The sequence below is a fragment of the Brachyhypopomus gauderio genome, chromosome 15 (genome assembly GCF_052324685.1).
Source record: "Brachyhypopomus gauderio isolate BG-103 chromosome 15, BGAUD_0.2, whole genome shotgun sequence".
NCBI lineage: Eukaryota > Metazoa > Chordata > Actinopteri > Gymnotiformes > Hypopomidae > Brachyhypopomus > Brachyhypopomus gauderio.
Window position 1 is genome coordinate 15,564,684 of NC_135225.1, and position 11,276 is coordinate 15,575,959.

Consider the following 11,276-nt stretch of genomic DNA (forward strand, 5'->3'; position numbering starts at 1 on the left):
AGATGCCCAATTCACCAGTCCAGTCATAATAGTTGGTGTACAGAAACCATAGCTCCACATTTTCTTCCTCTGTTTTTTGGATAATTCTCTATACAACTGGGGAAAACATATCACAAGTGAGCTTTGATTGCATAATTTTGTTTCTCATAATAATGGAATGAAAACAATAGATTATTTCAGAGATAAATCCAGCTACATTTAATATATTGTGACTTACCAGTTTGTTGAGGTAATATTCTATAGTAGTGAGGTCCTCAGTCTGGTTGAGGTAATATTCTATAGTAGTGAGGTCCTCAGTCTGGTTGAGGTTAAGTGCTGGTTAGTTTGTACACTTTTCCTAAAATGCAGTTCATGGCTGAATAAGTGGGAAATCATAGGACAGACAGCGACTTGAACACTCCACACACTCAACTGAAAGTAATGAGCTAGCTCTGGGCTGAAGGACAGACACTGGAGAGACCCTACTGCTCTACTGCTCTACAGTTCTACTGCCCTATGGTTCTACTCCTCTACTGCCCTACGGATCTACTGCCCTACTGTTCTACTGCCCTACTTCCCTACGGTTCTACTGCCCTACTGTTCTACTGCCCTACTTCCTTACAGTTCTACTGCCCTACTGCCCTATGTTTCTACTGCTCTACTGCCCTACAGTTCTACTGCCCTACTGCCCTATGTTTCTACTGCTCTACTGCCCTACTGTTCTACTGCCCTATGGTTCTACTGCCCTACAGTTTTACTGCCCTACTGTGCTACTGCTCTACTGTTCTACTGCTCTCTTGTTCTACTGCCCTACTGCCCTATGGTTCTACTGCCCTATGGTTCTACTATTCTACTGCCCTACGGTTCTACTGCCCTACTGTTCTACTGCCCTACTTCCCTACGGTTCTACTGCCCTACTGCCCTATGTTTCTACTGCTCTACTGCCCTATGGTTCTACTGCCCTACAGTTTTACTGCCCTACTGTGCTACTGCTCTACTGTTCTACTGCTCTCTTGTTCTACTGCCCTACTGCCCTATGGTTCTACTGCCCTATGGTTCTACTATTCTACTGCCCTACGGTTCTACTGCCCTACTTCCCTACGGTTCTACTGCCCTACTGCCCTATGTTTCTACTGCTCTACTGCTCTACTGCCCTACAGTTCTACTGCCCTATGTTTCTACTGCTCTACTGCCCTACTGTTCTACTGCCCTATGGTTCTACAGTTCTACTGCCCTACTGCCCTATGTTTCTACTGCTCTACTGCCCTACAGTTCTACTGCCCTACTGCCCTATGTTTCTACTGCTCTACTGCCCTACTGTTCTACTGCCCTATGGTTCTACTGCCCTACAGTTTTACTGCCCTACTGTGCTACTGCTCTACTGTTCTACTGCTCTCTTGTTCTACTGCCCTACTGCCCTATGGTTCTACTGCCCTATGGTTCTACTATTCTACTGCCCTACGGTTCTACTGCCCTACGGTTCTACTGCCCTACTGCCCTATGTTTCTACTGCTCTACTGCTCTACTGCCCTACAGTTCTACTGCCCTATGTTTCTACTGCTCTACTGCCCTACTGTTCTACTGCCCTATGGTTCTACTGCCCTACAGTTTTACTGCCCTACTGTGCTACTGCTCTACTGTTCTACTGCTCTCTTGTTCTACTGCCCTACTGCCCTATGGTTCTACTGCCCTATGGTTCTACTGCCCTATGGTTCTACTATTCTACTGCCCTACGGTTCTACTGCCCTACTGTTCTACTGCCCTACTTCCCTACGGTTCTACTGCCCTATGTTTCTACTGCTCTACTGCTCTACTGCCCTATGGTTCTACTGCCCTACAGTTTTACTGCCCTACTGTGCTACTGCTCTACTGTTCTACTGCTCTCTTGTTCTACTGCCCTACTGCCCTATGGTTCTACTGCCCTACAGTTCTACTGCCCTACTGTTCTATTGCCCTATGGTTCTACTGCCCTACTACTCTACTGTTCTACTGCTGTACTGCCCTACTGCTCTTTGAAAGGTTTCGCTTTTCTTTGGCTGTTTAATCTTGTATTCAGGTGCTCATGGTCTTGCATATTTCCATGCTAAAATTTACCATTTTAAACAGTTGCTGGTCTGGGTATTTATTTTCCACACTCACTATTTAGTAGTAATACAGACAATTGTTTCAAAGTAATTGCATCTTTGAAAACCTTAAATGTCCTGAAACATAAGATGTTTTCCAAAAAGGGCAGCCTAAAAACTTTACATTTCCAATGTAAGAATTCAAATACTCTGATGGATGTTCTGGGGCTTGGTTTAAACATATTCTGATTTGACTGTATGAATCAAAACATTGTAGTTTGCATAATTGAGCAGTGCAGTTATCTAAATGAAGACTGAATGTATTTGTTAAGGTCAAGGAAGCCCCTGTGTGCATAATAACGGATGCAAGACACAACGACATTGTTCTTCAGAAAGGATAACAGCAGATATTAACAGAACACACTGCAGTTTCTATCAGGACAGAGAGCTAGGGACGGCATGAGGCGGGCCACCAATTTAGCCTACTTATCTAAAGTCTCTAATTACTTGGGTTTATTTGATAAACAGAACAAGAGGAATGCAGAAATGGTTCAGCTAGATCCAAAAGGGATTAATCTAAACTCCTTACAGAGAGAGAGAGAGAGAGAGAGAGAAAACATCTTTAGAGGAATCCCTGATTTCATTCTTTAATCATGCAGTAATTAGGAACAGTAGGGCACCCAGTTCCACTTGGCATTTTCAGAGATTGGCGGGAGAAGAAAGAAAAGACTGTGTTAGTCTCATCTCAAGGGGAAACTGCTGGAGCGTCTTTCTAACACAGAAACAATGGGATCTCACTGAACACCCAGGACTGGTGCAGAGACGGCCCAGCTGCTAAGATAGCGTTAATGCACTCAAAACTTTTGACACAATTAAGAATAATGTCAGACTGAGCCCAGTTATGGCACAGTTTAAACTACCATGAACTGAAGAAATGCATTCACAGGGAAGCACACTTGTACTTGTGTTGTGAAGTCGTGGTGCCCAGGCCACCCCTCCCCTCCACCCACTCCACCCCTCCCCTCCACCCCTCCCCTCCACACATCACCCCTCCACACCCCTCCCCTCCACCCTCATTTTCTTTCTGCAGCTGAAATAAAGACCTGGCTTCACAGACAGTCTCAGGCCTTGTTTGTGTAAGGTAATTACTATTCGTCCTCTCCTGTCCCACCAGCTCTGATGATGCATGAAAATAACTCCCCACTTCAACCAGAGCTGGGAAAGAGAAAAAAGGAGGGGGGTCAAAACAAGGAAAAAATACATGAGGGGATTTAGAGCGAGACAGAGAGAGAGACAGAGAGAAAGAGAGAGAGGTAGAGAGAGAAAGAGAAAGGAGGAGAAAAAGAACGAGAGAATCTGGGGGCAGTGAACACTGTTCCTTCCTCGTCTCTGATTAATTAGCTGGAGTTGGTAATCAGTTGAATAGGGGCTGAAGTTGCTGGTGAGAGTCCCCTTTGGCTGGGCCCCTGCTAAGCTGAGCAGAGAGACTCTGCCATTCTTCCATCAATAAACATGCATCTTCAGCGCAGTTCCCATTTACATAAACAGTTGTTTCTTTTATTTCTCTCTACTCTGTGTTTATATGCAAGTGCATCCCTGTTTTTCCAAAGCTGGCCTGAAAGCCTCAGACCTGAATCGCTCACCATGAGGGGCAAATTCATGAATTTTTCAGGGGATTTATGGACTAATTAAATTTGGGTTTTTGAAAGCAGTACTTGCTGCTTAGTTCTTAGTCTGTGCCCAGCAGAGGCCTAACATGGTTTAGATAGTTAACACAGACGTTCACAGCCCTGAGTCCTGAAGCAGTTTAATTTTAACAAACTATTTTTTTTCCACAGACATCATGATCATTAGTTTTTAGTCAAATTATATACAGAACTGTGCAAGTCAGTGTTAAGACATTAACTGAAATTTGTCTCATATCATTTTGTTAGAATGTAGCCTATTGCTATGTAGAATTTCTGCAGTAAATACCAGTGACCCTCAGATAGGTGAAGAATGTAGTTTATTTGCAGATATGACTGACCAGTGGGAACAATGACAGTAACATAGCAGGAAATAGTGTTGAGCTGTCCTCTAGTGACAGTGAGTGTTGAACTAAATACATCATGACAGCCATGAGACCAAATTAAATCTCTCCATTTTGCTGCCCCTAATCTCAGCAGCCAAAGTCTCCACGGCAGCCTACGTCACCAAGGCAGCCTGTGTCGTCACGGTAGCCTACATCTACTAAAGTTTCTTTGCCTAATTGTGGTAGATGGAGACACAACTTAATTTGTATTTTTTCTGATGAGATTTTGTAAATGCGCATAACATTTGCAAAATGTTTGGATGGAAACCCTGCTTGTTACAATGTTGAAGTATCCTCTAGAGACAAATGTTGAACTGTCCGCTACCTATAGAGACAAGTGTTGAACTGTCCTCTAACTGACAGGGTTATCCACTCCAGACCCACATGGGCAGTCTAGACTTTACTAGCTCCTCACAACTTGGAAGGGTGTTGATCGTAATTCATGCTATTTTGTTTCTACTGTTCAGCAAGAGAAAAGAAAGTTCAGGGTAGTTCTCATGCAGACATCCAGCACTGGGTGTGTGATAAGGGACTACCTCATCAACCAGCCCGCTCATGATAGTTCGCTGTTACACCACCAAGCAAGCCAAGGAACCGATAGTGCCAAGAAATAATTTAAGCTGTGTTAAGTAGCCTATTGTAATTCAAATGATAAAATTATGCTTGGCAGAGGTCTGATGATGACTTTTGCAGAGCAACACTATTGTTTATGCCAGGACAAGATTTTAGGCAGCCAGAAATTGAGGAAATTGCTTTCGAGAGTTCAGCTAATTTACTGGGGGTATGCGGAGTGCACTCACCAGGCATGCTACAGAGGTCTCCTCAGTCCTCTGTATGAAAGCATGATGGCAAAGATGCACAGCACACCACTGTCTTAGACTAGCCCTAACCCTAACCCCTAACCCTAACAAACATTTATTACTATGGGGATCGAGCATGTTTCACTACAACTGCCACGTTATTGATATTGAATAATTATGTTTTTTATGGTTTTACAGCGTTTTAAAATAAATGAAATCATAGATAAATTTATCATACATTGTTAGACTGATTTAGTCAACAGCGATTTATCCTCTAGCTCCCACAATGTTATGTTTTTAAAGTACAGGAGAGAGTACTTTATGTGACATGGTCATCACCATTACAGGAGAAAAGATGAAGTCATCCTTGGTTCATTACAAAATGTGTTTAAGGTTACTATGACAACACAAGCTCTTAATGGGTTATGTCTAATCAAGCTAACATAGGAAATTTGTTGCCAGTCAAGGACATAGTCTTTTGTTTAGGAAGTCCTAAACAAGAAGGGTTAGAGTGGACCCAAAGGAGAGTTATAAGGAGTCATCCATCTCACATGAGAATGTTCATTGGTTTTACAACACTGGTACAAAAGATGAATCAGGTTCATGTTATTATGTCATGTGGGCTCGCCAGGGCACATACAGATGCCCCACAGGCTGTTTGCAGGCACTCTGTGTTCATTAGCAAGATGAGGGTTTTTCTCTGATTGGGTCGTTGGTGTCAGGACCCTTGGGGCTGCAGTGAATCATCCTGTGCAGGTGTGTTTATCCAGCGTCCCAGCTGACGGCTGCTACCCATTCGTCGTGATCAGTGAGCCAGAGCTACACGACAGCTTTAAAATGAACTACACGACAGCTTTCCACACACTGGTCTTAATTTAAAGCAGTACAGCTGCCTACTTGAGATTCACAAAAGCACAGACATTAGAAAAAATATAAGCAATATTGTTTACTATCTTTAAAAAAAGAGAAAAGACTGAAAGATTGAAATTGTGTATTCAAAATGGTTCTGCCAGAAAAGATTAACAACATCAACAACTATATAGTTATTTTACTTTTAAACTTGTAAATGGTTAGTGCTGTTAGGTGAGTGAGCAGTACACACAGCAGGGGCAGCTTTATTCTAATTTATTCTAATGACTTTTGCTTTTGATGGAAGTCTTAACGTGTTGAAATGTGTCCATGACAAGAAATGAAATATTCATTAGATTAATTAATAATTCTCTGGGATTTAGTGCATTATGCCACTACTCTCTGAAGATGAGAAAGTGTAATGACTGTAGAGTCAGCATATTTGTTCTTGGAAAGTTATTTTCATTTAAAGATACCATAGTTTTAATTGGGAGTTCATTTGGTTTCTGTAGTTATTTTTAGTGTGTTTAAAGTGCACTCCAAGTAAAATAGAATTGCTATCTTCAAATGATGCAGTGCACTCATCAAACAAGTGTACTTTAAATTATTCTGGAATTGCGTTGAAGTTTATTTATTTTTTATCAGATTGCTGAATACGTCTGTCTGACCTCATTCCTAAAGATTGGAATAAATTGGATTGGCTCACGAAAAACTTTCTATGACAGTCTTTAGGTATAAATTATTGAGGCAAGTTATACTGGGAAATTTTCTCTGAACTAAGGAAACTGAGAAATTTGTCTGATTATTGGCAACTTGGGTATTGTCATTAATGAACATAAATGTGAAATATCAAAGGTTAATAATTTGATCTAATACTAGATCTAATTTTGATCTAATAATTTAATAGCGCCAGTGACTTCTCCTCACACGATATCACACTACACATCTGATCCAGTTACCTGTCTGCGCTGACATACTCCCCCAACATACAGTAGAAAAAGTGAGGTAATCTGTCACTTCCTGTTTATTTTCAATTTATTTCCACTTGTTAAGGAAACATTAATGGTTGTCATCCCCCTCCTCTCCGAATCATAACATGCTCACCATTTAGCAGGTCAAATTTCTTTTTCTTTTGGCCAACAAATGGAAATAATGGCTAATAAGAGACAGCAAGACATTAAGAGGGTGCAAGATCAGCTAGCTAACTTAATCAAGTAACTATCTAATTGAACCACTAACAACCAAGTAACTAACTGAATCAAGTAACTAGCTAACTGATCCAAGTAAGTAACTTATCAAAGTCACTAACTAACTTAACCAAGTAACTAGCTAACTTAACCGAGTAACTAGCTAACTTGCTAAAGACATGGCTAAACAGGCCACTTTATATTGTATATATAAATATATCTGTGAATTCCTATCGTTTCAGGTGATCATTGCTACTGCTACACTGAACACTTTTAGGTATGCACTTTGCTAGCTAGTTAAACAGTGAAGTAAAAATAGATCAATTGTATGTGTTGGACAGGAAGCAAAGATGTCAACGCCTAGTAGTGATGAGTCGGTCGCGAATGAACCAGTTCAAAGAGCCGGCTCTTTTAAGTGAACGATGAGAGCTGGTTCCCCTCTAAGACCGAAGCGGTTCCCCTCTAAGACCCCCCCCCCCCCCGGTCAACAAAGTACGTTCGCCACTCCCCCGGCCAACAAAGTACGTTCGCCACCCCCCCAAAAAAGGAGCCATTTGGGAGCCGAAAGAGCTGACTCTTTATGAGGAGCTGAGCCAAAAGATCTGGCTCCCTAAAAAGAGCCGAAATTCCCATCACTAACGCCTAGTTGTGTTAAATGATGAACACCTCGAGGTTTGGGGATCATTTATTTAGACCAACAAGGGTCATCATTCTCCATTATCTCCCATGACGATCAAATTAACCCTATGAGCAGGCCCGTTGACAGTCTTGCTAGGGCCCGGGACAAGAAAGTTTAATGTGCCCCCCCCCCCCCCCCCCCCCCCTTCCCCTGGCGCACGTCATTTGAATTTCGTCATTTGACAATCCTTCTGTTAGGTCATATAGTATATAATATAGCCACACATCAAAGCTGTTTCTGACAGCTGACTGGTTTATATTTGACGCGTCGCGAGCGGCGCGAGGGTTCGCGCGAAAATGACGTAATCGCAGTGGCACCGCCCGTGTGCGAGGGCCTCGCGCGCTGTCCATTCGCGAGGTCGTGCACCTCTTGACTTTTGTAACTTCGCGCGCGACGTGCTTCAGCGCAATGAACAAAGTCATGTTTGCAGGGTTCATACACCTTTATAATGTGGAATTAAATCACTTGTACTTCACTTTAAAGGTCCATTTCAATAATTTCCAGCACGTTAAACTTAATAAAGTTAAATATTTATACATATACTCGAAATAATTCGCTTTTTATCACATTATTTAATGGTTGTTTATTTTCAAAACGCCCAATCTTAACGCCTTCACGAGAACTGTTCAGTCAGACAGCTATTTGTTGTGAAACGAAGTAGTTACAATTTCAAGCATTTTCAAGTACTTTAGCCTAAATTCCAGCACTTTTCAAACCTGGAACACAATGCAACATTGAAATTCGTCAGATAAATGTTTTCCTTTCTTTTCTGCGCTCCAGATTTCTGTATTTACTTTAACTATCCACCACTGTATTTCCCGCTGTTGTGCGGGTACCAGCCGGTTACGGTCGGTGCTGGATCAAACCATTTTCAGTGGGATGCGGGGGTGTATGCACTTAATGGAAAATATGCAGATAGGTAAAAAAAACATATATATTTTAGCCATTGAGTTTATTTTGAGTACAGAATTTTATATTAATGAAAGATTTCAAGATTATTTAAAAATTATAGACTTTAAATAAAAAATAAATTGCTGGGCTCTTTGATGGGCCCCCCTGGCCCTGGGGCCCGGGACAACAGACCCGGTTGTCCCCCCCTGTCGACGGGGCTGCCTATGAGTAATATGACTGCTGCAGTTATCACATTCACTATAGCTGCTATCTTGTGCACCAACGATTATTAGCTAACTAGCTAGGTTAGCCAGTTAAGTATTGTAGAACTTAACACTTCAATCAATCAATCAAATTTTATTTATATAGCGCTTTTTACAACAGTTGTTGTCACAAAGCAGCTTTACAAGTGCCGAGTCCTAGCCCCCAGTGAGCAAGCCAAAGGCGACAGTGGCAAGGAAAAACTCCTCACTTACGATCTCAACAACTTATGATCGCTACACCGCCACACCAAAAATGACCCCTGACTTATTTTTTTAGGACTACACCACTGCCGCTCACCTACACTGGGCGAGAACAAGCCGTGATGAATAGCTAACTAGAGCATCTCAATAAACTGGGAAACAAACATCATTGCTGTACAGTAATATATATATATATATATATATATATATATATATATATATATATATATATATATATATATATACACCTTTACTTTCTGAACCTGGAATTGACACCTCTGGTTACTAAATACAAAGTCTCGATACTAGAGCCTCATAAATACTGTGTGGTCCATCCTCTCTGTCTGAGCCCCAGCATAAGCAGAAAAATTGAAATATTGCCACTGCAAAAACATATGATATACACCAGTTACACACAGCCCACCCTGGTTAAACATGTAATATACACCTGCAAACACCTATGTGTCATGTGTTCCTGTCTCCCCCCCTTGTCAGTCTTGACTTTAGTTTTGTTCTCTGTGTTTGCGTGTCTTTTATTTTGACATTTCCTAGTTGTCTCTGGTTTCACACCCCTGCCATGTTCCCTGCCCCTCGTTATCACCTTCAGGTGTGTCTTGTTTAGTTGCTGTATTTAAGTCCTGTGTTTGGTCCTGGTTGGTGTGGGTTATTGAATGTTGTAGTTGTATATCAGTAGTAAGTTGTGAGAGATATGTTCTGGTTGTAAGTTCTGGTTTGTTGTTTATGATTTTTTGTTGTACATGCTCTTTGTGTTTAGTTGTTCTTGTCACCTCAGGTCTTTGTAATAGTATGTGTTTTTGTGTTAGTTCATTTGATTAAAACTCCATATCTGCATATGCGTCCCACCTGCTCAGCTCTGTTCATTACACTATGAGTAATATGACTGCTGCAGTTATCACATTCACTATAGCTGCTATCTTGTGCACCAATGATTATTAGCTAACTAGCTAGGTTAGCCAGTTTTTTCATCCCCTCAAATTTGACTCAGAAAAAAAACTGGCTGAATATGGGCCGTCAAATAAGAGCAAAGACGTCCGATTAGACCTGGAGTGTAGACAAGGGTTCATTCACAGGGTATTAGGTCGAGACAGAAGCTTCACTGAAGGCTCAAAAAGGGCAAATTTATTCATAAAAAGGCTGGTGATCACTGATATATAGTATTTAGATTATATCTGCCCCCTGTTGGATTGACTACATCACCTTTACAGATACTCCCCCCACCTTCCCCTAATTATACCTTTTTGCAGGTCTTTTACCCCCTTTATTGCAGTGTAAATGTTCATAGACAGATTGTTCACCACCATGGAAAAACATCCACACAAATATTCAAACAAGTTTTCCTGAGAGATGTTAATTTATGCTGTAATGAATCTTTTTTATTTCATCCAATTAACAATCTTATTATTTAATGAGCATGGTGTAAGAATAAATTACATGTGTTTTGTGTTATTAATCTGTGCATCTTGGCAAACAAGCCCCACTGACTAACCTGCTGTTCTCTCTCAAGAGCGGCGATTATACTAATTAAAACAGAAGATCATCACAGAGGTGGTCATGCAGACTTAAGCAGGTCATTAAACCAGGTGAAGGTCAGTGTGCTTCTGTTCTACCTTCCCACAACATTCACAGTGTCCAACCCACTCAACCACTTCCAGCAAGACTCACCACCTGCAGCATGTGACTAGTATTGTGTATCTGGCTCTTCCAGCGTTGCACCAGACGTTTGTGAAAATGTTTCAGTTGAGCTCCTACTTCTTTGTACAATTTCAGGTATGTGCTGCTTGGGCTATTTCAGGATATCTGAATGAGTAAGGCCCTGCAGTCAGATCAACTGTTGTCCAGCATGGGGAGTGTTTATCAGATGCATCTGTTTCTCCTCTTATGTTCACAGTTTGCATGTTGCTTTTCTCTTTGTCCTCAAGTGGTGCAGATTTTCCTTGAAGTGGGATTACAAACTACACGTGTCCTATTTTTGCATGGCAAAACCTGCATTTTCAACGCACCATGTCCTTGCTCGAGCATTTAATAGGATTGGATATCACAGAGGGTTTTTTTGTTATGACATTCTTTTTCTAACAATACCCACTTTTCCCTTAAGTGCTTCCACATGTGTGCTAGGAGTTTTGACTCTGTGTTTCACAACACATCAACACAGGTCAGGGGGTCAAGCTTGGCCTGCAGGAGGAGCTACTGTGCAAGACAGCACAGCAGACACCCAGCAAAGCGGATTTCCCTCTCAGCTCTAGGCATCATACCATGCTCGGAGAGATTAAAA